This window comes from Papio anubis, chromosome 15 (genome assembly GCF_008728515.1).
Source record: "Papio anubis isolate 15944 chromosome 15, Panubis1.0, whole genome shotgun sequence".
Taxonomy (NCBI): Eukaryota; Metazoa; Chordata; class Mammalia; order Primates; family Cercopithecidae; genus Papio; species Papio anubis.
The window spans coordinates 72,473,246-72,500,106 of NC_044990.1; the positions used below are offsets into that span (position 1 = coordinate 72,473,246).

General features: G+C 35.8%; 1 protein-coding gene and 1 pseudogene across 4 annotated transcripts in view; one reads left to right on the forward strand and one right to left on the reverse strand.

The window, feature by feature from the left end:
• The window catches only part of GPC6 (glypican 6), a 1,181,721-nt gene that overhangs the window by 750,423 nt on the left and 404,437 nt on the right, over positions 1–26,861 (forward strand). The gene's annotated exons all lie outside the window — the stretch shown is intronic.
• On the reverse strand, positions 25,120–26,705 carry LOC103879401 (annotated as a pseudogene). Its single transcript, XR_639997.4, has one exon. The product of XR_639997.4 is annotated as a phosphorylated adapter RNA export protein pseudogene (transcript).

Genomic DNA, 26,861 nt, shown 5'->3' on the forward strand with positions numbered 1-26,861 from the left:
GTCTTTGAAGTGTTCCTAGATAGTGGGCAAAAATGGTAATAAATTGTTAACAACTTATGACTTCCTAAAAGGAGCCCAGAAAGAATCCAGCAAAGCAGTATTCTCTGTATTGGAAATAGGGCAGGGCTTAGTATTGAATGTGTAAGGGATGGCATTGGCACTCCAGCCAGATCCCCTTTATAAGCAGGTGCTTTCAATTCCCAGCCACACCTTTCTCTGAAAGATTACCTTGGGCCACAGGAGCTATCTGGCATAAGAAGTTACGCCTCTTTTCCTTCCCCTCTCTCCAGGAGGTAGGGGCATTCTGCTGCCAAGAATGGACTGATCAGGAGTTTCAGATCTCCTGTGTCTCTTGTGTGTTTGGATATGGGGGTACAAATATCTGGCCCCTTTGCCCAGAGGCGGGATTTACTGTGTGGTGCTCTGGAGCTCCTCCTTATAGGATAAGGCTGAAATCATATCTGTGCTGGCCCCATCCCTTTCCTTTTTCTTCTTCCTCTCACTTACTTGCAGATCTCTCCTAAGAGCACACCCTCAATAAATCACTTGCACAAGAATCCCCATCTCAGGGCTCTATTTTTTTTTTTTTTTTTTTTGAGACGGAGTCTCGCTCTGTCGCCCAGGCTGGAGTGCAGTGGCCGGATCTCAGCTCACTGCAAGCTCCGCCTCCCGGGTTTACGCCATTCTCCTGCCTCAGCCTCCCGAGCAGCTGGGACTACAGGCGCCTGCCACTACGCCCGGCTAGTTTTTTGTATTTTTTAATAGAGACGGGTTTCACCGGGTTAGCCAGGATGGTCTCGATCTCCTGACCTCGTGATCCGCCCGTCTCGGCCTCCCAAAGTGCTGGGATTACAGGCTTGAGCCACCGCGCCCGGCCTCAGGGCTCTATTTTTAGAGAATGTGACCGACAACAGTGTATGCCAACTGAAGACCTTAAAAAACTATTTTTCTATGACCTCAAATATTTTGTCCTCTGGCTTGATTCAAATTCAGAATATTTAATTATCTTATTCTTCAAAAGGAGAAAACTAAGCAATATCTGAATTTTTAGATGCTTTTGAAAAGACTCTTATCTCCTAAGTTTGGACTCCTTATTATCTTTGATCACTGTTTTCAGAGCAAAACTTCTGCTCTATTACAGAACATGTAGCTATTTCTGAGCATGTGTTAATTGCTATTTCTTATATGATGAGCCCATTGTAAAAGTTTTTTTTGCAAGAACTTAAGAAATTTCAAGTACATAAGTAATGTCTTATGAAAATACAAAGTACTTCATATTTTTAAATCTATGGAAAGTTTTAATTATGTTATTTGGTGAAAGAGTTAATCAAGTGTTTGCCCATTGGGGGCATACAAGAGAGCCTGCTTTATTAATTTATGATAAATAAAAATTTGTATGAAATAACAAACATGAGAAAATATAATTTCAATTTTATATTCAAATCATATCAGTGGCTCGGAAAATGGAATTTATTAGGAAAAATGCTATAGCTGTTTGCATAATTTTCTGATGCTGAAACATGAAGAAAATCTGGCTGCTCATTACTATATCCTGGTTTAACATTGCTTTCAAATGCTCATTCACCAGCCTAAGCTTTCTTCTTTCCTCTATCTCTGTGGAGTTCTCATAAAATATGCACTTAAGCTAATGTAAAAATAACACTTTCTCCCATTATGCTCCAAATCATTTCACAGTCTCATGTGTTTGTTAATAAATTCAGTTGTCAGTCATCTCCTTTGGTAGCTATTTCCATTAGAGATTTAGCTACCATTTACTGGTGGTGGAGTCCCTAAAATTCCAGTCACTATCTTCAATAGTGTTTTATTTCTCTTTATTTTATTCATCCATGTGACCCAATTTCTTATTTCATCAAGAAATATCTAATAAATGATGTCTTTTTTCTTCTATTTCTTCCTGAAATCATAATAGCACTGCGGAATCTCTTCTTAGTTTGCAGAATTCCCAGAATAAAATTCTGTGGAATGCTCACTTTGGGTAAATACCACTGAACAAGAAATTTTCTATGGTGTTGAATAAGAGCAGAATCATTTGTGATCATTTTTAACTTTCATTCTGTGCTGATGGGGCCTATGGTCTTCTAATATCGAAACAGAACAAGACTTTCCCACAGAGAAGATATGAAATATCCACTTTGTGGATGATAAAACAAATATTTATTGTTAGCCAACATGATTCAAAAAATGCAGTCTCTACATTCAAATGGATCATTAGAAAAGAGAAGACAAAAAGACATAAGCAATCCTAATACAATGCGATTAGTCCCAGATGTCTGGACAGGATTCTCTGGAAGCAGAGAGGTAAGGAAAACTTGCCTATTTGCTGTTTGGAAGAGACTGAGGGAAAGGTCACGGAAGATTACTAGTTGAAGTGGTTTGTATACTTTAATTGAAAAGGGCAGTTTTAAAGATACCAACCCTAAATTATTTAATTCCCACATCTATCCTTACACGACTTAGGTATTTCTCTGTCAAGAATCAAACTTGTTCGAATTTTTTCTCTCTCTCCTAACTACTTCTCTTCCATATCTACCAACTTACTAAGGATTAGGTAAAATCTACTACTGACAGGAAACCCAAAAATAACAATGACTTAAATAAGATGGAACAGATTTTCCCAGCTGGTGGGTCATAAAATGAACTGTTCATCAGAATCTGTAACACTAGCTTTTCCGTCAGCATCGCCTCCCCTGCCAAATGGTGTTCAGTTGGGTTTGTACAAAGACAGTCCTTTCTGTTTCTAAGGTCAGACTGCAGCTCTACTTCCCATGGCTATACTCAAAAGATTATAAGATCGGCCATTCAGAATGTTTATACCTATATTTGGGAAATCTAATTCCTACTAAAGTCTAGAGAGATCTATGTCAGTTCTAGGTGCTCTCTTTTGATGGGCTGGATTTGGCAAGTGTAGATTCTAGTCTGGGTTGAGGCTGGGGTTTTTGTCATTGAAAAGGAAATAAAATCTGGGGCCTTTTGCAAACTCTGACCAGAATTTATGAGGAAATAAATATATATTTATAAGCAATGATTATACATTAGCTGATGTTCAGAAAATTAAGAGAAGAGCAGAAAGGACTTTCACACAAAAGAAAAACTTGTGCAAGAACTGAACCTTGAGAATGTACACGTTAATCATAGTAAATGCAAATTCCCAGTGCAAAGAGGAAAAATCAACTTTGGACAATATTTATTCCAGTAAATATGGATGTTTTTTCCTGATCACCAAACTGGATCGTGTATGTAATGTAGTTGATGCTGAGGGTTGATGACTGAGTGATCAGCTTTCTGGTATGTTGGAGAAATCATGCATTTAGAACATAACACTGAATTTATTAAATTTGTAGTGTTTTTTAAAATTATTTTTTAGAGACGGTATGTTACTGTGTTGGTCAAGCTGGAGTGCAGTGGTGCTATCACAGCTTACTGCAGCCTCCAACTCCTGGGCTCAAGTGATCCTCCCACATCATCCTCTTGAGTAGCTGAGACTGGAGGCATAACCCCACTCCTACTGTAAGTTTGTAGCTTAATTAGTAGCAAAGGCATTCATAGGCCCTTAAAATTACAAAACGATATACAGTTGTTAAACAAGAAAAAGGAGAGATAGATAGAGAACTATTCAAACCTCCAAACTTCCAATGTTGAACACCTCTGGATGTTTGTGGATACTGTAAGTTTTTCACCTTTTTGTTAAATAAAAAGCAAACATTACTAACAAGGAAGATATTTCCAAAGAGTTCTGGACTGATTAGAAATCCAGAGAGTAACTGATTCTTGCCTCATATGAATTAGAACAAGTTTGAGGAACTAACACTAAATACAATTTTTCCTGAAATCACATGCCTGTTTTTTCATAAGAGAACAATTAAAGAAAAAAATTTAAAAGAAAAAAAATGGTAATTTGCATCAATCTTTTGGAATTTTTAGAGTTGAATGTATGTATGTATGTATGTATGTATGTATGTATGTATGTATGTATGTATTTATTTTTGCTGAAGAGTTGTCAGAAGACACTGTCCATTTTTTCAAACACTGGAGCCTCCTGCAGCTCACAATTCTGCTGGCCTCCTCTGGCTCCCAGGATTCTGTTTGATCTTAGCTGTCCTGTTTTGATTCAGTAGCTCCCAGAACAATCCCAAAGGCACATCATCACAGGGCTGTGAAAGCTCCATAATTAATGAGGAGGTGGGTGCTGTTTTTCTTTCTCTACATGTTTTGACATTATTCTGGGCATTGTTTGATGCATGAAGTAGGCTTTACATAAATAGTGAAAAAGCTGTTTTAGTTTATTGTCACTCAGTTTTTATCCTTGCAATAAAACAGTAATGCAGAATGAATGGCTCAAAACTGAAATGAAATGAAGATGGCAAAGTAAAATAGTATCACAAAGGCTAGAAAATTCATTCACTTGGCATGATGTAATTATTAAATAAATTTTACAGAAGCTTCTTTTTGCAGTGAAGAAATAGTCAAATTCAACTGTATCATAGGACTTTCCTTAGATGACACATAAAGATATATGTGCCAAAAGTATGATCTATGTAAGTGAAGACTCTGAGCAGAGAAATTAAACATGTAGCTTTTATTTTTGTTAAAGGATCCTCAAAGAGAATTTCACTGAAGCTAGGTTAATGTAATAACATAAGGCAAAAAGTATTTCTAAAGATGTGCAAACTAAAAGGCATACTTAGGAATCATCTGTACAAACTAAAGCAAAGAATCTAAGGTTTTCATCTTTGTATCATTATCTGAACATATAAATATTTTTAATGGGAGGAAGCTATCTTAGATAACTGGCTCTGAGTTCATTTGAATAATTATATATAGTTTTAAAAAGGGTTTCTTCATTTGAATAACTGAACTAATAATAAGTGAATCAAAACAAAATGTATTTTTCTTATGTAAACCAAGCCCTGCAGTGAGCAGTACAGAGCTGATATGGTAGCTCTGTAATCAGTGCAACCCAGGCTCTGTCTTACTGCTCTGCCATCCTGTAATGTGACTACCTATGGGCCTAAGGTGTTTGAGTGAGCTTGTCTATCACATCCTTCCAGCCAGAAGTAAAAAAAGACACCAAAAGGAGGTTGTCCAGCCTGGGCCACAAAGCAACACCACATTGCTCTACAAAAATAAAAATAAAAATAAAAAAAATAGTGAGGTGTGGTGACACATACCGATAGTCTCAGCTACTCAGGAGGATCAGATGGGAGGATCCACGGAACCCAGGAATTCCAGGGCGCAATGAGCCATAATTGCTCCACTGCACTCCATCCTGAGTGGCGAAGCAAGATTTGGTCTCAAAAATAAAAATAAAAATAAAAAAAGAAAGTTGCCCTTACCTTTAAATGCACTTCTCAGAAATTGCATACTTATTTCTGCTTATATAGAATCTGGAACACAGACAGCCTTGCCAGGCTACGGGAAATGTGTCTCTATTCTGAGAAGCCCAGGGCCAAACTAAAAATCAGGGCTTCTATTACCAAGAAAGAATGGGGTTAGAAAGTGAGGACTACCCACTCTCTCTGTCTCAGTTACTGTTGTTTCTTTTTGCCCACTTGTGATATTTTCCCCTTTTATGCAAGTGACTGAATGTTTTTTAGTTTTATAAATAATAATAATACTTCTGTTACCAAATAGACACAGATCCTCATACGGTAAAAACATGAATTGATCCATTACTCAACCCAGTTTCACTTTAAAAAACAAAAATTTAAATGTTTTGTGACATAGTTTGAAGGATAATATTCTTTCTGTCTTTTATTTACTTATACTAGAGTTTTGTCAGAATTTAAGGCACATAACAACCTCTCTGACTTTCATAGTTACTCACTGTATTTACTTATTCATTCTTTTATTTATCATTTAATGACATCTACTAAATTTGAGACACTCTCTTATACATTAAGCTCTGTGATCTTACAGATAGTTCCTGAAATACATTTCAAGGCCAATGAAGGGTATTAACAAAAATTAAAGCTTGTGTGATAATTTCATTGGAAAGTTTAATCTAAACAAACATGAAGCAGGGTCAGTGCAACCCTTAGGGTTGTTATGCAGAAGGTAAGAAATAAAGAAAAAGAGGAAATAAAATAAAGATATTTGGGTAACTTTGGAATAACAGGAATTCAGATGTATTTCAGAATAGGGCCAAGAGAAGAAAAGTAAAGACTGTATATTATAAATATCCATTATCTACTTGTTTAAACAACTATTACACTTTGAATATTTTGCCTCTTATTATAATATTGAAACTAACGAATTGTGGAAAAATACAAAGAAGAGTATAAAGAATAAAATGATTACTATTCACCATTCTATTACCCAGGAGAAAACCACTAACTACTGTTAATATTTTGTTATGTGTTATTTTAGTATTTTACATACATTTACAGTTGTGCGTATTTTAGGAGTTAATATTTTACATGCTGTTTTGCAAGTCAACTATTCTTTTTGCAAATTACTTTTTGTCAAGTAACATAAGAAAATTCTCAAAATACAGTACTGATATTTTTGTCTTACAAAGCATTACTTAATGATTGCATAATATTTTACATGTGTCCATTTCATAATTTATCCAGTTCCGTATTGGAGAAACTGGGTATCATTGTGTCTAGAATGCATGATGACATTTTTACTTTAAGTGATTTTAAATCAAACTTAACCCTCAGTTTTTTTCATTTGTGAAATCGGCTAATACCCTCTCTCATGAGAATATGATAAGGATCAAAAGCAGTGCCAAATGCATAGTAAAGACTCAATATCTACTACCAAATTTCTTTGGACATAAGAATGTTTCTATTTTTGTGTTATCCTAAACAACTCATTGGACCAGAATATTGTTGGATAAGGTGAAAACTTTCATTGTGTTCAATTATACGTCTATGCATTCATTCCTTTATTCAAGGAATATTTATTAAGCATGTATTGTTTCCCAGATAATTTTAAATTTTACAGTAAGCCTCTTGTGCACTTAATAAGAACCAGTTATTAAAGTTTTGACTAAAATTTTTAACTGCAATTATAATGACGTCAACTAGTCAAATAAATGTTATTTAACACATCCAGTAAAGATTCTATGAAAGGATCAGATTCTAGAAAATGTGAAATAATTTTAAACTTGACTGTGACTATGAAAATATTCTTTCTACAGATATTTCCTAATATTCAAATTCTTGTTTTGATCATTTAGATGACTTAAGTGTCACTTTCCTATGTGTATCAGGGCAAAATGCAGTGGAGTAAAAGTGTCAGTTTCAAAGCTATTTCTACACGATCACAGTGCTTTGGAGCTTAGACACTGTGCCCCCTTCTTTTACTGTTCCTAATCATCTGTTTGAAAGCTCTGTCAAGAGAAAGGAATCAATATAGTACATTTATTCTTTGCTTTATTATTATTGTTTTTTGCATAAAGAGATAGGTTCCTTAGAAAATCTGCAAATGTCTGATCAGATCTCCAGGGTAGAATGTTTAATAATGAATAAAATTACCTCAGGGTGGAGGTTTCATCTACAAAGGGTCAAACACCTCCTTGCCTCTTGTTCTGCTACCTTGCCTAACCTCTCCCACACTGCGGAGGGATCTTTCTGAATCTCACATCCCTCCATGACTCTCTTTGGAGGATCCCATCTACTCCTTCTTCACTAACTCTCTAGATGATTCCAAAACGTGACTTGGCCTCAGAATTACCACGGGTGGTTTTTAAAGACACAGATCCCCAAACTCCTGCCAGAAACATTGAATCACAGTCATCATGTGTGGGGCTTGGGAATTGTTATTTCTAAAAAGTTTTCTAGCTGATTTTGATGTGGTACAAAGACTTAACATTTGTAAAGTCTTGGGCTATTGTCAGGGTCTGTGACCCTGACAGGTCTTCAGGCTATTGTCATGGCCTGAAAACTGCCTCCTTCTTCATCTGTTGCTATCCCCAGACCCTTTGTACCAGCTACATTCCACCCTTAGTAATGAAAAACGGCACTTCTCCAGTGTACCTTTTGGATAGGACTTCTACTATATAGAGAAGCACTATGTAAGTTAATATACTTAATGTATTACATTAAATGATTCTTAAAATCTATTTTGGCTAGGATAACAAAGTAGCCTAAACAGCTAGGAGGCTGGGAACAAGATCAAGGTGCCAGCACATTGTGTCTAGTGAAGGCTTTCTTCCATTTTAATAGATGGATTCTTTTTTCTGTGTCCTCGTATGGTGGAAGGGGGAGCAAGCTATTTCTGGGGTCTCTTTTACAAGGGCACTAATCCCACTCATGAGATCCCCCACCCCCATGACCTAATTGTCTCCCAAAGGCTCTACCTCCTAATATTAAGACCATCAAATTGAAGATTAGGTTTTAACATGGGGATTATAGGGGACACAAACATTCAGCCTATGGCAATAACATGTATACAATGTGGGTAGAATCATGTCTGATACATAGGGAAACATAAAGAATGTTAATGCTAAAATATGTTAAAGGTAAAAATAAATTGATAGAGATGGACAGAAAGATAGATAGATAGATAATAGATCAACAATACATGTATCATTTTAGTTAATCCTCATAGCAACCCTGTGAAGTACATACCATTATTTTCCCCATTTTATAGAGTAGGAAACTAAAATCCTGTTCATACAATCGGAAAAAAAGTGTAATCTAATGCCGGATATTTGTAATTCCTTAAATGTCTAATGCCTTCTGTTACCTGGGCGATAAAGGTGAGAAATTCATGTGATGCCTTCTCTCTCCTAACTCCCTGACAAGTGTCTTTCTATGTAGTCCCTATTCACACCTCATAGGTTGTACATGCCTGTTTTATCTGTCAGAATGACCCATAGTCATTTCTTGAGTGCAGGGACCATGTGTTATTGATAAATGCATTGCCGGAACCTATATTGAGTCTGATACAGGGTTTGTGTTGAGTAATTGTTACATAATAAAAGGAGCAACTACTCTGAAAGCCACCACTGCTCACCTGCTGGTAATTCAAACCCCAGGCATAGAACCTCAAGAAGAACTCATGACCAGAGCAAGGAAATTCTCCAGCACTAGCCTCAGCCATTCACAATGACTTTCTAGAACACAGTTTTTAAAAGGATTCTAAGATAAAATCTGGGCTCAATGCCAAAAAACTGTATCACCCACCTAACCTATGGTGTGCAGATGGGGGGAGATGAAGATATATGTGCTATGCAACTGCCATCCTTCTATGGTTAGTCTTTGAAAAGCAGCAAAAATGTCAGACTGGCATTTCAGTTACTTCAGACAGAGCAACCTATGGTGATCATTAAATTAAATATTGGTCTTTCTTTAGGCTGTATTTATGAGGAGGCTTGGTTAAAGTAGAATCCAAGACTCTGATTTAGTCAAAGTTCCTTTGATATTTGATGCCAGTCCTAAATGAAGTGGAATTTGAAGAATGCAAATACAAAGAGTCAGTTTTCCACAGAACTATATATATATATGTGTGTGTATATATATATATATATATAGAGAGAGAGAGAGAGAGAGAGAGAGAGTGTGTTTTCCACAGAAATATATATATACTATCTATCTATATATATTCTTTGTATACAATATGTAAACAAATGATGTGGAAAAGTACAGGTATAAATAAATATAAGCACACCTTTCAAAGGCACACACACATGACATGAGTTTTTATATCATGGAAATGTACATTTTTGGTTTAAAATATACCAGGAAAAATGTGCAATGACACTGTTATTGACAAAATATGATAGTATGTTTTATGCTGAAATGAATTCAAGCACTCATTTCATTAAAGAAGAACAAATTTGGATTATGTTATTCAGATCAAAACATAATTCTACCCTCATGACATTGAAAGGACAGTAATGTCCGCCTTATTTTTTTAATTTACTTTGTTCTCTGCCCTTCATGTGCAGTGGAATTTGATATTTACACAGGAGCAAAGAAAGAAAAGTGCTATTTTTTGATGAAACACTGTGACTTTCAGGGCCTGCATGTGTGTGAATTAGGCCAAGCTTTTAGGGACACATCTAGGATAATGTCTCATGAGGATAAAATGTACAGTTGGGAGAAAAACATAGGATGTTAAATTTTGTGTAATGTCACAGAGGTACTATTTGCATATCTTTCATAAGTGGAGATGTGGCCTATGGTAACATCTTGTCAGTAAAGAAACCATAAATGGGCTTGGCACAGTGGCTCACACCTGTAGCCCCTGCGCTATGGGAGGTTGAAGTAGGAGGACTGCTTGAGGCCAAGAGAGCCAGACAAGCCTGGGCAACATAGCAAGACCCATCTCTACAACATTTTTTTTTTTTTTTAATTAGCCAAGTATGGTTGTGCATGCCTATTCCTAGCTACTTGGGAAGCTGAGGTGGGAGGATTCCCTGAGCCCAGGAATTTGAGGCTATAGTAAGCTATGATCATGTCACTGCACTCCAGCCTCGGTGATAGATCAAGACCCTGTCAAAAGAGAGGGAGAAAAAAAAAGAAAGAAAGGGAGGGGAGGGGGGGAATAAATAGGGAGGGAGGAGGAAGGTAGGAAGGAAGGAAGGAAGGAAGGAAGGAAGGAAGGAAGGAAGGAAGGAAGGAAAGAAGTTAGTTCTCAGTGCATGAGCATTTTTTATATTTTACTGATACTTTAAAAAGCTTATTACTTCATTGATTTTTTTTCTTCTTTACTAAAATCAGAATGGACACAATAGAAAGATGAACACATTTAGTTGTGCATTCTCATCTGACTAGCTAAGCATCCTTAAGAACTCAGTATAGAACAGTGAAAAAATTCCAGATCGCTATCACATTTCAGAATAAAAGGGAATTATATGATGAAATAATTAGAAAATATTTTAATTTTATTCACCCAGTTTAAGAAATATTTAAGAAATATTACTTAGGAAGAAAAAATAGACATTATTCTCCTGCTCTCTTCTAGAACAAATAACTCTAGAATACAAAGTTTATTATGTATGAGGTCACTGTACTTTATTTCTAATATCCTTAACTATTAATAAAGCATCATAACCATTGTTGTATCTAACACACTATTTTATCCTTTGTTTGAGAGTAGATGTTCAACAGATAAATTATTTTACAACTTTATGAAGCTTCTTCCAATTGTATATCAACAACTTTTTCCTTCCTTTTGAATTCCAAGCATGTCTTCTTAATTTCTATTCTTGATTTATAGGAAGATCCATAAAGTATTTTTTGCAGTTCTGTAGTGGTAGTCAGGTTTTAGGGGCCGCTTCCAAGGATATGAGGTAATTGTCAAGGTACACAACTTTAGCCATTAGAGCACTTTTCAACACACAGGAAGTAGTAAAGAAGGAAGAGAAAGGTGATTACTGAGATGTGTTCTCAAGTTCTGTCAAGTGAAATTGCTTGGATAAATCACCGTTACCCATCACTTACGGGATAATGGATGTCTTAGTATGTGTAATGATACAACGTCACTCTTTATAAATATTAAACTTAGAATTGACATGTTTTTTAATTTCATAAATCTGAAGATTTTAAAAACATTCTCTCTGTACATAAGTCCTAGAGCTAGCTTTGTGTATTTCCATAAAACTATATATACATACATGTGGCATATACATACACATATAATAATATATCATATTTATATAGTTTATATAGACACATCTTTATGGTATATTTACACATATACCCCACTTATACATGCATAGTTTACATAATTTATATATGTATAGTTTATATGCATGTACATGTGTTTTTATGAATAGATTCATATGTAAATGTATTTTTAGTTTACAGGGATATGTGTGTGTGTGTGTGTGTGTGTGTGTTTTATATGTGTTTTTTTATAGATCCTGCATTAGATCAACATACTTAATTTGATGTTTTATTTTTGTATTTAAGATAATGTTCATTATTAAAATTAGAATCTACTATATAAACAAGGTGAGAAAGAATATACCTTTTCAGTGAAATAGAAGGGTAGAGCTGGTTCTTTCACATAGAGGTATAGCTTGTTTGATTGGGTCAATGTAATTAATTACTTTTTCGTAGAGGCAGGACTTTTTATATAACTTTACATAATATTCCACTTTTGGTTCTATATCCATCAAAGCGATTAGAGAAGTTTGTTGATTTCATATCCTAACAGAGTATTTTCCTTGCTTTTATTTTAGACCAATGGTTGTGCTCAAGGTTAATTCAAGGTATCGGGAAGGTGTGACTGTGACAATATTTAGTGATGACAGGGGCAAATTAATGCAAGATCAGTGGCCTGGATATTGATTCTTATCATGAGATCTTGGTGAAATGAAGTCATTATTTAATTAGACTTTTAGTTATACTAATAAATGATTCCCAGAATAGACTGTCCTTAGCTCTGATGTTAGCAGTTCCATCATCAGTTATAAATTTAAAAGGACAGTGTATAGAAAATTTAGAGAAATGTTAAAATAGACACACAGGAAAATTATAAGTGTTAAGCTTCATTTTCTGTGCAAGGAACACAAGTAGTTTGTTTCTAAACTCATCATTTCTCAGATCTCCTTGGTTAATATTAGCAGGCCTCGTTGAGAATTCTAGAAAATTATCATGAAGATGATCACATCTGATTTGTTTTTGGTGGAAACTACTTAGTAAAGTTAACTCTGGTTTTGGAGCAATTTCAGTAAGCCCTTAGAGCTAGGAAATGGTAGTTGATTAGATTTTTTCCCTACTGATAGCTTTCAAATGCTAAATCTGAAAACTAATAATGAAATTTCTCACGTGCATTACGGCATAGAAAACAAGTCCTATGTATCTGTACAGCTACTTTTGCTATGTAAATAGATGTATTTGCATTTGATTCTTTTGTCATATCTATTTTTTAAAGTAATTTTAAAAAATTCTAACTCATGAACATTCTTATTTTTTCTTTTTTCTTTTTTTTTTTTCTGAGATGGAGTCTTGCTCTGTCGCCCAGGCTGAGAGTGCGGTGGCACAATCTCGTCTCACTGTAACCTCCGCCTCCTGGGTTCACGTGATTCTCCTGCCTCAGGCTCCCGAGTAGTTGGGATTACAGGCATGCACCTCCCGGGTAATTTTTATGTATTTTTACTACAAACGGAGTTTCACCATGTAGGCCAAGCTGGTCTCAAACTCCTGACCTCAAGTGATCCACCCGCCTCAGCCTCCCAAAGTGCTGGGATTACAGGCATGAATCAGTGCACCCAGACTCTTATTTTTTCAAAATAAACTATTTTCTCCTTTACTCATGAAGTATAAAAATAAACATCTCGTCTATTGAAATTTCTGGTTCAAATTTCATTTGCTTCTAAATCACTATTCCTATGCACTCTGTGAATTAGTGCTATGAAAATTTAGTTGGACACATATTTCTAAAATAATTCCTACTGTCCTTAAATCCAATTCACCTATTACATGATTACTATAGTTTTATGAGGGAAAATTTCTTTTGGCTAAGTTGCCAACATTTTAAAAATAACACATTGTACAAAAAAGTACAAGAAAACTCCATATTGTATGTGGGGAATATTAATTTTTTTCCAAATATTGAGTAAATTCAAAGTAGATAAGTCACTTTATTTTGTTTCTCAGGTATCAAATGATGTGTTCTTTCTTTATTTTAATTAAAAGGCCACAGCAGCTTAGTACAGTGAAAACAAAATACTTATATTTACAAGTTACTGAAAAGCTGAAGAAGGCTTTTATTTTAGGAATACTCACAGGAGAGAGGATTTTTCAAGTTAATATAAATAAATTATAATTTTTTCACAGAATAATGCAAGAATCGCACTTGTGTTTTCCTGTTTACAAATTTAAAATTTCCATTTAAGTAAGGGCGTGAATCCAATCTATGCGACTCTTTATTCTTGGTAAGGTTTATTGCTATGTCATGGCCTCTTGCCCTGGGAATATAATTACATCTATAGGAATATTTTACCATTACAAAATTACATTATTGCCTCATAGTTTTAATCTCAATTAATTAGTTTAATATTTCCGAATAGATTTCGTTCTTCAGAAATTACAACATTGTGGATTGATTTTTTGTCCATATAGAGCACATTTTTGGTTTTGCCCTGATCATTCAATTCCCATTTCTTTTACCAAAACCAGGTTAGGAATTATTGCTCATTGCTTATTCTAAAAGAGAGACTTGGATTCTGTTTTCCTTCTTTCTTTAAGGCCGAGGAGATGGAAATTAGGATATGTTCCATTAACAGCCCCACAAGCCAGGAAAGCACGCGTGAAAGCGTTGCAGCTGTGACTGAAGACAGTAGTTCTGTAAGACTGACTCCAGTGTTGTCTATTGCTGGTCTTTGAGTTTAAAGAAGAGAGTTTTTCTCATTTGTTTGGCTGTTTTTTGTTTCCCTAAACTTTCCTACAGGTTCATAGTTTTGGTGCAATATCCAGAACCATTTTTAAATGGGCACTCTTACTCATTTATTTCTTCATCTAATAAACTTTTATCAAACATATACTGTAAGTCAGTTTCTCCACTGTATGCTGAGAATTCATAGTCTGTGCCCACGCAAAACTAACGTTTTAGTGGTTCTGTAGGATAGGTCTACTTTTGCAAAAGGTAAATAACCTGTGGGCTTTCAGAAGAAATGTCTTCTATATACCTGTTTTTGCCTGATTTCAGTTTGTTAGAACATGAGGTTGATATAATTTTTACTTACCATTTTTTAAAGTGTTGCCATGATACACAAAATCATGGCCCCTGCATACCTTTCCTATTTTGTCACTCACCTGGCATCTTTCACATAGCACCCTGTACTTCAACTTTTTTTTTTTTTTTTTTTTTTTTTTTTTGAGACTGAGTCTCACTCTGTCACCCAGGCTGAAGTACAGTGTCACAACCTCGGCTCAGTACAACTTCTGCCTCCCGAGTTCAAGCAATTCTCCTGGCACAGCCTCCCGAGTAGCTGGGATTGCAGGTGTGCACCACCATGCCCAGCTAATTTTTGTATTTTTAGTAGAGACAGCATTTTTCCATGTTGTCCAGGCTGGTCTCGATCTCCTGACTCAAGTGATCCATCCACCTTGGCCTCCCAAATAAATAGATGTATTTGCATTCGATTCTTTTGTCATATCTATTTTTTAAAGTAATTAAAAGAAATTCTAACTTATAAACATTGTTATTTTTTCTTCTTTTTTTTTTTTTTTTTTTTTTTCTGGGATAACAGGCATGAGTCACTGCACCCGACAGCAACTATTCTTAATCACTTGCATTTTCCATCAAGTTCTGTTGCCTCAGATCATCTGACCTTTCCCATGCATGAAGTATGACTAACCTGATATATGTTAATATCAAGTTGTTAAATTGTTCTAGGTACCAGTGAAATTAAACTTCAGTAATGGTATCAGAAACTTATCACATAATCATACAAATATATTTTCAATTATAGTTACATAATGATGGTATAAGAATTCAAAATATTTTTCTCTGAAAAATATTTTATAAAGATTTTAATCAATGCATTGAAATAATCACTTGTTATTTTTCTGCATTTATTAACTGGAACCATTTTTATTTGAAATCTGACACCTTTCCACAATCCCTTTGAAGATATAGTACACAAATGAATAGTTTACCATTAAAACTGTAATTTCCTTTAAAAATTCTTGGAATAGTAGAATGGTGATTGTGTAATTAAAATTTCAAGGTGCACAAAGAGCCTACTACAGAAAACACACTAAGACTAAATTATGAATGCAGGCCCCTTTGGGAAAAGCTTCTGATCATTTCAGCTACTCATTGTGTGGTTTGAGTATTTACTCTGCAGAAAAGATCATTCCTTTATGTCACACACTGTCCTTGAGATTATCAAACTTGGTTTCAATACAAGTTTTTGAACGATGTAATGGCCTTCCTTTGTAGGCAAGTACAGTGACATTCTAACATTGAGGCTTCGAATCCTTAGGTGCATGGACCCAGGAGAATATTTTTCTTGGTGGTTAGTGCTTTCTTGTCTACACTCACCTCTACTTTTTCAAAACATTTAATAGTTGAAAAAAGCAAATTGCTCTGCTTATTAACTAAAACCACTCCAGGTCACAGTAGGAAGCCAATGTTATAGACAAAATAATGTTTCAGAATTCTGTAAAGCCCATGGCAACTGGTCTGAGAGGACAACTTAAAATGATAAAAGAGACCATGAGCTCATTTGGAAGCATGCTTTTACTCTTGAAATTGCATTTCTTTTTCTATGGTATTTATTTAGGTGGAAGTTTGTAGGCTTGTCACTTTTCACAAAAATAGTTATACATATAGAATTGGGATTATAGGACTTCTAAATTAGAAGAAAATAACCTGGTTTCTGATCTTGGACTTGGCCACTAACTTTTGAGTGAAATCATCTATCTGTTAGCAAACCACAATTACCTCATGAGGAAAATAATGGAATTGTCTTAGAGATGCGGTGTTTAAGCTGTGATCAACAGACACCTACTTCTTAGCAGAGGATCAAGGTCAAGTAGCTTCACAAGAGAGCTCCAAATTCCTACACCCATGTTATCCTGAACTCCTCCATTTTTCCCCTCTTTTTAAAAAGTTCTCTTTTTAAGTAACATCTTTCAGCAGTAGGTTTTGATGAAGGAATAAGTGAATGAATGAATGTTTTTATTGTCTCTTAAATGCCATAGAAGACATCATTTTGAGCTACATCTGTGCCTTTCATGTACAAAAGAGGCTAGAGTATATTTGCTACTCTCCTATTTTATGTATTAAATTCAACCAAGTTCTTCTCTTTCATAGTATTACTACAAGAAATTGGACTTTCTTCCAAGCATCTTACCCCATTGGCTATGCAGCTCCTTTACCCAATTAGTCCCAACATAAAATAATGACTTGATTGGGGGAAACTGAGGGCTGCTCTACTCTTCGTGTCCAGAGCCCTAAGGCTATGGTAGAAGACCTCCTCTCCAAACCAAAAGAAGAAAGGTCTTTACCTCTTTTCTTATCCATTATCACATTAGCGTAAAAAGACATAACGTGTGTGTGTGTGTGTATGTGTGTGTGTGTGTGTACGTGTGTATAAAACCTAGGAATCTACCAAGATTGCAATAATTTTGATGAAAGAAGGTGGGGCAATATCATGGCTTTTTAGGTGATAATCAAAATGAGTTGTTATACATATTTCCATGTTTCCTTTATACAGGGTAAATGTTCCATAAATGTTGTTGATAAATGAGGGATTCTAAATGAGGAAACTGCAAGGGTCCTGTTGCATTAACAGCAAGTGAAGTGAAACATAAGGGAAAATCAAGAGATTCAGAGTTGAGACATGGTTACAATGATGAATCCTTTCCTTCCTTATCTCCCAAATTTTCATCTCAAGCTGTGTGTTAGACTTTAACATACTTCCTGGCCATGTTGATTTCAGGTGTGACCACATGACTTGCTCTAGCCAATGACTGTGAGTAATGTGGTCACAAATTTTGAAGAGTATTCCAAAGCACTGATTTATAGGGTTTTCTGATTTCTGTAATGTAAATCATCTTGAAATGATGTGATGTCACTGAACTTGGAATTTGAAAGAGATATGCAGTAGCATGCTATTGCATATTATTTCCATCATACAGATACAACAGATGTAAATAACCTTAAGACCATGGATGACGATAAAATATAGTAAACTAAGAGTCGGTGAGTTTTAAATATTCATTTTTAATGAAATTTCCTTGATTGTAAGTTTATATAATTTAATTGTTATTAATGGCCATCTTTAACCACTTGCTCATCAAATTTATAAAAATTCAACATTGGTTCTTGCAAACCAATATGCAGAAACTCCAGCACACCACTAATTAAGCAGAAGGGAGCCCAGTTCCTTCCAGCAAAAGCTTTAAGGTAAAGCTTATGGTTCTCCTTGCCTTCTCTACTTCCCTCTATCATAGCTGAATTGTTCCAGAAAGAAGCTGTTACTGTCAGATGTGGTCTCAGAGTAAGGATAGAATGGAACAGATTGAGAACTAGAAATAAAACTTTTTGTTGTAAGTCAATGAAATTTTGAGGTCGATAGTTACCATTGTATAACTCTGGCTAGACTGAGTAAAAACTCTAACTTATAAGATTTTTAAAAAATGTTTAATTAATCAATTTTAATTGAAAAAATGTATACATTATATACAGCATGATGTTTTGAAGTGTGTGTGTGTGTGTGTATATAATGGAATGACTAAATCAAGCTAATTAACATATGCATTATCTCAAATACCTATCTTTTTTGGTGGTAAGAACACTTAAAATCTACTGTTAGTGATTTTCAAGAATATTATTAACTATAGTCACTACGTCGTATAATAGATCTCGTGAACTTATTCCTCCTATCTCACAGAAATTTTGTATCTCTCAACCAACACTTCAACTCCCAACACTGCTGATAACCATCATTCTACTTTCTGCTTCTATGAGTCTGAATTTTTTTTATTATAGTTTAAGTTCTGGGATACATGTGCAGAACATGCAGTTTTGTTACATAGGTATACACGTGCCATGGTGGTTTGCTGCACCCATCAACCCATCACCTACATTAGGTATTTCTCCCAATGCTATCCCTCCCCTAGCCCCCCACCCCTTGACAGGCCCCAGTGTGTGATGGTCCCCTCCCTGTGTCTATGTGTTCTCCTTGTTAAACTCCCATTTATGAGTGAGAATATGCAGTGTTTGGTTTTCTGTTCTTGTGATAGTTTGCTGAGAATGGTGGTTTCCAGCTGCATCCATATCCCTGCAAAGGACATGAACTCATCTTTTTTTATGGCTGCATGGTATTCCATGGCATATATGTGCCACATTTCTTTATTCAGTCTATCATTGATGGGCATTTGGATTGGTTCCAAGTCCTTGCTAGTGTGAATAGTGACACAATAAACATACGTGTGTGCATGTCTTTATAGTAGAATGATGTCATACATAAGTGAGATCACAGGTAGTTGTGTTTTGTGCCTGGGTTATTTCACTTACCAGTGTTCTCCAGATTCATCTATGTTGTTGCAAATGGCAAGATTTTCTACTTTTTAAAGGCTGAAGAGTATTCCATTGTGTCTATCTACCACATTTTTTGTTCATCAGTTGATGGACACTTAGGTTGACTTCATATCTTGGCTATTGCAAATAATATGGGAGTACAGGCATCTCTTATTAGATATTTTTAATCACCATAATTCCTGTCATAGAGGGATTCTGTTAGAGATTTTCCTACAAGGTTGAGTAAGTCATATATCCTGGGGTCTAAGAAAATAAATAACAAAACCAAACATTTATACTTATTGGCATATATTGAAAGCAAGGCAATAAAGTTTCATTTTCTCACAAAATACCTATCAATTTGATTTTTTCCTCATTTGGCAATTTGTCCTAAATTCTAATTTATACTTGATTCACAAAGAATTTGGGAACCTGCAAATACTGGTGGTGCTTAGAGTACTTGCTCTGCAATGATTTTGCTTGGATACTTTATACTTCCCTGTGTCTGTGCTTTTCCTCGTTTGTTTCTCTTCTTCTGGAATATCCTGTCAGACATCCCTATCTTTATGGCTCCTACTCACTCTTCCCTGAAACCCCAACTAAACATGTAGATAGTATGTTCCATGAACTGAGAGATCCCAGTCACTGTACTCACTACTCTATTTGTAGCACCTGCCAAATACTTTGTATTCAATTATGTTCATTAAATAACTTACTGAAAATAAACCACCTTTGAAATCCATTTATACTCTGACATGTGTGTTGTTATATTTCTTATTCTATATTACATTCAGAGGACTCTTTCGTAGTATTACTAGAAGAAATTGGACTTTCTTCTAAGAAAGTTTATGCTAGTTATGTGTGCTAGCATAAACTAAGATGCCTTGAGACCAGCATCACTACCATCTTTCTGTACAAAACCATGGCAATGCTTAGAACTCATAGCAGGAATTTTTGAAATATATATTTTTATTTGAACATCTTCTATAGCTTCTCTATATAGCAATGAAGTGTCTCTTCATGAATTTAAATTTTATCCAAAGTTGGACAGTTGGAACTAGGGGCTTAGAAATGGCAGAAAGACTAAAAATAGGTGCTGATGATGGAGTATTGCCTTAAAATATCTACAAAATAGGCCTGGTAGAAACTTAAAAAGGCACATAAATTCAGTTATTATTAAAAAGGTAATCACCTTGCATTTACATAGCACTTTGCAGCAAAATGAATTTCAAAGAGTATTTTTTCATGTGTCTGTTGGCTGTATGAATGTCTTCTTTTGAGAAGTGTCTGTTCATATCCTTTGCCTACTTTTTGATGGGGTTGTTTGTTTTTTTCCTGTAAATTTGATTGAGTTCTTTATAGGTTCTGGATATTAGCCCTTTGTCAGATGAGTAGATTGCAAAAATTTTCTCCCATTCTGTAGGTTGCCTGTTCACTCTGATGGTAGTTTCTTTTGCTGTGCAGCAGCTCTTTAGTTTAATTAGATCCCTTTTGTCAATTTTGACTTTTGTTGCCGTTGCTTTTGGTGTTTTAGACATGAAGTCCTTGCCCATGCCTACGTCCTGAATGGTATTACCTAGGTTTTTCTTTAGGGTTTTTATGGTTTTAGGTTTAACATTTAAGTCTCTAATCCATCTTGAATTAATTTTCGTATAAGGTGTAAGGAAAGGATCCAGTTTCAGCTTTCTACTTGTGGCTAGCCAATTTTCCCAGCACCATTTATTAAATAGGGAATCCTTTCCCCATTTCTTGTTTTTGTCAGGTTTGTCAAAGATCAGATGGCTGTAGATGTGTGGTATTATTTCTGAGGACTCTGTTCTGTTCCATTGTTCTATATCTCTGTTTTGGTACCAGTACCATGCTGTTTTGGTTACTGTAGCCTTGTAGTGTAGTTTGAAGTCAGGTAGCGTGATGCCTCCAGCTTTGTTCTATTGGCTTAGGATTGTCTTGGCAATGCGGGCTCTTTTTTGGTTCCATATGAACTTTAAAGCAGTTTTTTTCAATTCTGTGAAGAAAGTCATTGGTAGCTTGATGGGGATGGCATTGAATCTATAAATTACCTTGGGCAGTATGGCCATTTTCACGATATTGATTCTTCCTATCCATGAGCATGGTATGTTCTTCCATTTGTTTGTGTCCTCTTTTATTTCACTGAGCAGTGGTTTGTAGTTCTCCTTGAAGAGGTCCTTTACATCCCTTGGAAGTTGGATTCCTAGGTATTTTATTCTCTTTGAAGCAATTGTGAATGGGAGTTCATTCATGATTTGGCTCTCTGTTTGTCTGTTACTGGTGTATAAGAATGCTTGTGATTTTTGCACATTGATTTTGTATCCTGAGACTTTGCTGAAGTTGCTTATCAGCTTAAGGAGATTTTGGGCTGAGACAATGGGGTTTTCTAAATATACAATCATGTCATCTGCAAACAGGGACAATTTGACTTCTTCTTTTCCTAACTGAATACCCTTTATTTCTTTCTCTTGCCTGATTGCCCCGGCCAGAACTTCCAACACTATGTTGAATAGGAGTGGTGAGAGAGGGCATCCCTGTCTTGTGCCAGTTTTCAAAGGGAATGCTTCCAGTTTTTGCCCATTCAGTATGATATTGGCTGTGGGTTTGTCATAAATAGCTCTTATTATTTTGAGATACGTTCCATCAATACCGAATTTATTGAGAGTTTTTAGCATGAAGGGCTGTTGAGTTTTGTCAAAGGCCTTTTCTACATCTATTGAGATAATCATATGGTTTTTGTCTTTGGTTCTGTTTATATGCAGGATTACATTTATTGATTTGCGTATGTTGAACCAGCCTTTCATCCCAGGGATGAAGCCCACTTGATCATGGCGGATAAGCTTTTTGATGTGCTGCTGGATTCGGTTTGCCAGTATTTTATTGAGGATTTTTGCATTGACATTCATCAGGGATATTGGTCTAAAATTCTCTTTTTCTGTTGTATCTCTGTCAGGCTTTGGTATCAGCATGACGTTGGCCTCGTAAAATGAGTTAGGGAGGATTCCCTCTTTTTCTATTGATTGGAATAGTTTCAGAAGGAATGGTACCAACTCCTCCTTGTACTTCTGGTAGAATTCAGCTGTGAATCCGTCTGGTCCTGTACTTTTTTTGGTTAGTAGGCTATTAATTATTGCCTCAATTTCAGAGCATGCTGTTGGTCTATTCAGGGATTCAACTTCTTCCTGGTTTAGTCTTGGGAGAGTATAAGTGTCCAGGAAATTATCCATTTCTTCTAGGTTTTCTAGTTTATTTGCGTAGAGGTGTTTATAATTCTTGTGCACTTTATGGCACAATGAAAAGTACCCCAAGAAAATCAAAACAGGACCAAAATAGATTGGTGAATTCACAAGTTACATGTTACATACATGAATGAAAATACAGTTCATTTCATTGAAATCTATAATGTATTGAGTCAAAGTAAAAGAACCATCAAAAAGAATCTGGACCAGATGGAGTTAAACAGTCACAGAAGATTTTGTTCAAGACTATTGCAATGGGAGAGAGAGACTGTTGCAGTACAGGGGAAAAAAATAAACTCAACTCCACTGAAAAAAAGGCTGGAGATGTTTTAGCATTGGAGTGAACTATTGGAAAAGTGCTGGAGAAGATTAAGACGGAGGTTGGTCAATGTGATTAAGCCATATGTGTTTGCTAATTGGTGCTTGTTAAAGTTACACTCCTACCCTCACATAGAGACTAGAAGATAGGGTCCCTATCTTGTTGATTATTTTTCAAACAGTTGGCTCCCAGTTCCTTGAGAATAATATTCCTGAGTTGTAAAGGTGAAAAGAGGCTTGCAGAAGATTTACATCTCAAAGAGGCAGAGAAAGAATTTACAACTTTTCTAAGGTAAATGCACTACGAAAAGAGAAGTCAGAGCCTGTAGTTAGAAAGAAACCTGTCTAAAATTTAGTCAAGCAGAAGGAACCATGGGGGTGCTGCCATGTTGGTCAATACCGCATGAAACTTGGTCAGCTTAATTTTCCGGAATTGTGTTAACACAGTTAAATGGATCAAAACCTATCAGCCAAAGAATATTTAATGAGTTTTTCTATGCCTACTGATCATGCAGCTGGGAGAAAGAACATAACAGATAAATGTATTGGCATAAGTTATTAGATTATCTCAATATTGACCTAGATTTATCTTAATTTATTCTAGAAATTAATCCACTTTTTCTTTGCCAGAACATTTCCTTATGACACATGAATTATCAATATATTAAAGAGATACACTTAAAGTAGGGATATAAAAGCAAAGGGAATTACAGCATTAAATGTTTGATTAAAATTAAATGTCAGGAATCCTGAATTATGTTGACAGTTCCATGTTTCAATGTATATTCAGAAGGTGAAAAAAAAACTCACTGTCTTGAAATATGTAAAATGTTAAAATTTTAGCAAAAGATTTTTGCCTATAATTAGTGGCAGCCCTGAAGGGGGCACAAAGATCTCAAAAAAGTTAGTAGAGTTTGACCCTAAGTTATCTCAGTTGAGTTGAAAATATCCTACTGAAGCCTGAAAAAGGGAAAGGGCCAATTACAAAGTACTTTAATTTCTCTGAAATGGCTTTTGCAAAGCACTAATGAAAAATCCTTTTCTATGGACATTTGATAGGATCCTGCTATTGTTCGGATTCAGACAGTTAAAATAAATCAAGAGTCACACAGTCATCTTGAAAGAGGCAAAAATTGACCAAGGAAAAGTGAATAATTCGCATCTAACTGTGAATGAAAATAGTCTGAAGGCACAGCTAACTAAGCCACGTGCTCCTTTTCCAGTGTCATGGTCAATAACAAGTCTCAGGTAGGAGCGTGGCGTGTGCTTTCTCCAATGTTGGCAACTCCAGTCAATAAAGTATAATTGGAACCTGCCAAGAAGGTAGTGTGTCAAAGGTGTAGTTAAGCAGAAACTTAGATGCTGAACTGTTTGTGTAAAAATTGAGCACATAGTCTAATTATAAGTTTAAGAACTTTAAAAAGTTTGAACATTGTAAATCAGCCCTGTGAATGATGCACGCTGCTGGAACATGACAGCTGCATCAGTAGAGCTCAGTCAGAATAGAGGAAAAAGTGTCAAAATCACAAGAGGTGCACTGCTCTTAGCAAATAATTAAAGGGAGGATTGAGAGAGATGGGCTGTGTGTCTTTGAGTGGGATCAGCAAAAAGGTTAAAATATCATTTTAATTTATCTCCTTAAAAGACACACAAGTGAAAAACAAGACCTTTTTTGTTAAGTCAATAAATAGGAGTCTGATTACCTTATGCTTGTTAGGCATTTTGATCTACCATCATACAGCCTACTATTTAAACTTTCTTGACACTCAAGAAAAGATTCTATGATATTACAAACAGAATGGAGGCAAGATACACAGTCCACTTTACTGTTGATTGGATAAGTAGAGTGTGGAGTAAAAGTTCAATCAGTTCTAATGACCATAGACATTTTGGTAATTATAATTGCCCCTCAATGTGACTCCAAATTCAGAGACTTCAAGAGGCTCACTGCATGCCTTTCTCTGGCAGTCTCACTTTTGAAATTGAAAAGAAGGTTAAATCTGCATATCTGAGCTCTGCCCTGCTCTGAGAACCAATTGATTTCCCTTGGTAGATGTGTCATTCAAAAACCATATTTTACTGCTAATAGTACATAATCAAAGATACAGAGAAATTAATGAACTAGTTTCTTAGTAGAATAAAATAAAGTATTGCTTAGGATCACCTTCATACATATAACTTAGCATTTCATTGGCAAAATTGCATTACTCATTCCAGTACTTCCATAGAGTAATCTCGATTTTCCTTAGCATCATTTTATTGTTAGATTGAACCCTGGTCTATTGTGAATGCTGCTTTGGAGAGGAAATTTTTATCTATACCACAAATTAATTTGGCACGTATTCATGTAGAGAAAGCAAAAAGTAAGTTGTCTGCACATCACATTTTTCTTTTATTTGCATCTTGATCCATTGCAGGAAATTAAAGAGATAATCACATGGTATACTAGACAGACAGTATCAAGGACCAACTTACTGGATGATACTTAACAATGTCTGAATGCTGTGATGTGACCAGCCAGTCACCACTCCAGTACAAGCCCTCCATCCCGTTTTGGTTTTTTTTGTGTGTTTGTTTGTTTGTTTGTTTGCATTTGTAACAGCTTAATAATTTATATGTCCCATTACGATTTTAGTGGAATGTTTTAAAGCCAAGGCATAATTCACTGCAAAGATAAACTTGAAAAAGCAAACAAACTTTCAAATAGTATGTTATGACCTAGACAAAACTGATTATCAACTAGTAATACTCATAATTAGCACATGCAACACAATGAGAAATTAAATCCTGTGCTATATACTCTTAAGTATTGTCAGACATGAGACATCCTTAAATGTTCTATCAATTGCATTCCTTTCTGCACATACACTATTTTAAACAAGAAAACAATTTTCTTTCCTCCAGATTCATGTTTACCAGTGCAAAACGGTGCAATCTCAGTAAAAATGGTTTATTACAATGTTATTTTAGAAAAGCTTAGTCCTCAAACTGTCAAAAATGTACTTAAAAAGTGTCCAAATCTTGAGAATGATCAACTTCAATGGCTTCCTCTGAATCCAACTTGGCTTCTCCATGTACTTCCTGTGACTCATCAAGAGAGGCCAAGGCCTCATTTGTGTCACTTGCAAAAGTTTCCTGTGATGTGTCATCATCTTCTTGAAAATTTAGACTTTTAATAGCTTGTTTGATCTTTTTTCCCAACACTTGTGTTCTCCTCTTCCTAGCAGCTTTTTAATTTTCATATTCCTTTTGGTTTTCAATGTAGAAAATGTCCTTAATTTGTTCCTCGCTGATACTAGGAATGTTTTTCAAGAGATTCAGAAAAACTCCCCCTGGTGTTCTTCTTCGACTACCATTCATTATAAAGAGACCACCATTTTGTTCATCTTCAGCAATTTTCCATCAGAAGTTCAATTGCCTTTTTGTTCCCAGTAATCCTCACTACTCGAGCTATCAGGTCTTTCTTTGGTTCCTGTAACTTGAATGAAATTTCATCAGCCACTTTCTCTTGAGAATCTTCCTCTGTGATCTCATATCGACCTTTATAGTTCATTTCTGGTCTGTTCCCCAGCCTGTCTTTGACAGGTCATTTCCTTTTGAGATGACCTTGCCCGTTTTCCTCTTCCTTTGATCCCATTTTTTTTGCCACCGTGCATATATTCATCTAGTTCCTTGTCTAGATCTTTTATATGTTTTTGAGATTCCCTCCTAAGTTTCTTAGCAAGCAAATAATCGCAGGTCTCGGATTGTCTGCTTCTGTCAATAGTGCCCTCCATTCCCAAGATACCAAGTTCAGTGGCCACTGCGTCTTGATTCTGTTCCTGCAGCACAGCACCCCGTATGTTGTTAATCTTCTTTCCTCCAGCAACAGGTGGTTTCTGACTGTTCTGGCCAAACGGAAAAGGCTCTGGTTTGGGAGGAGGGTTAAAGCATTTCTGTCGTTTGCGTTTCCAAAGACAGCTATCATCATCTGAATCAGAAAAACTCTCTTCACTTGAATCCACACTTTCAACAGCTCGATAATGTGATACATGGAGTTGCCATGTTCTGGAAGGCCCTCATAGCACTGTGGCCACCTAGCACTTTCACCAATTGCAGCGGCCTGTCGCTGGGTGCGACCGTCATGTCGGAATCCGAGTGGGAAAGCTGCCCATCTTCCATGTCGCCGACCTCCAACGCCATCTTCCCACCGTGCCCCTCCATCCCATTTTCATGTCTGAAAATTCAAGGGCTGGATTGGCAAATTGACAAACAGCACTTGGAGCATATTGGAGAATGTAGATGTTTTAATTGGACTTAATTAATTCTTTTAAGATTAAAGAACACAAACCTCATAGT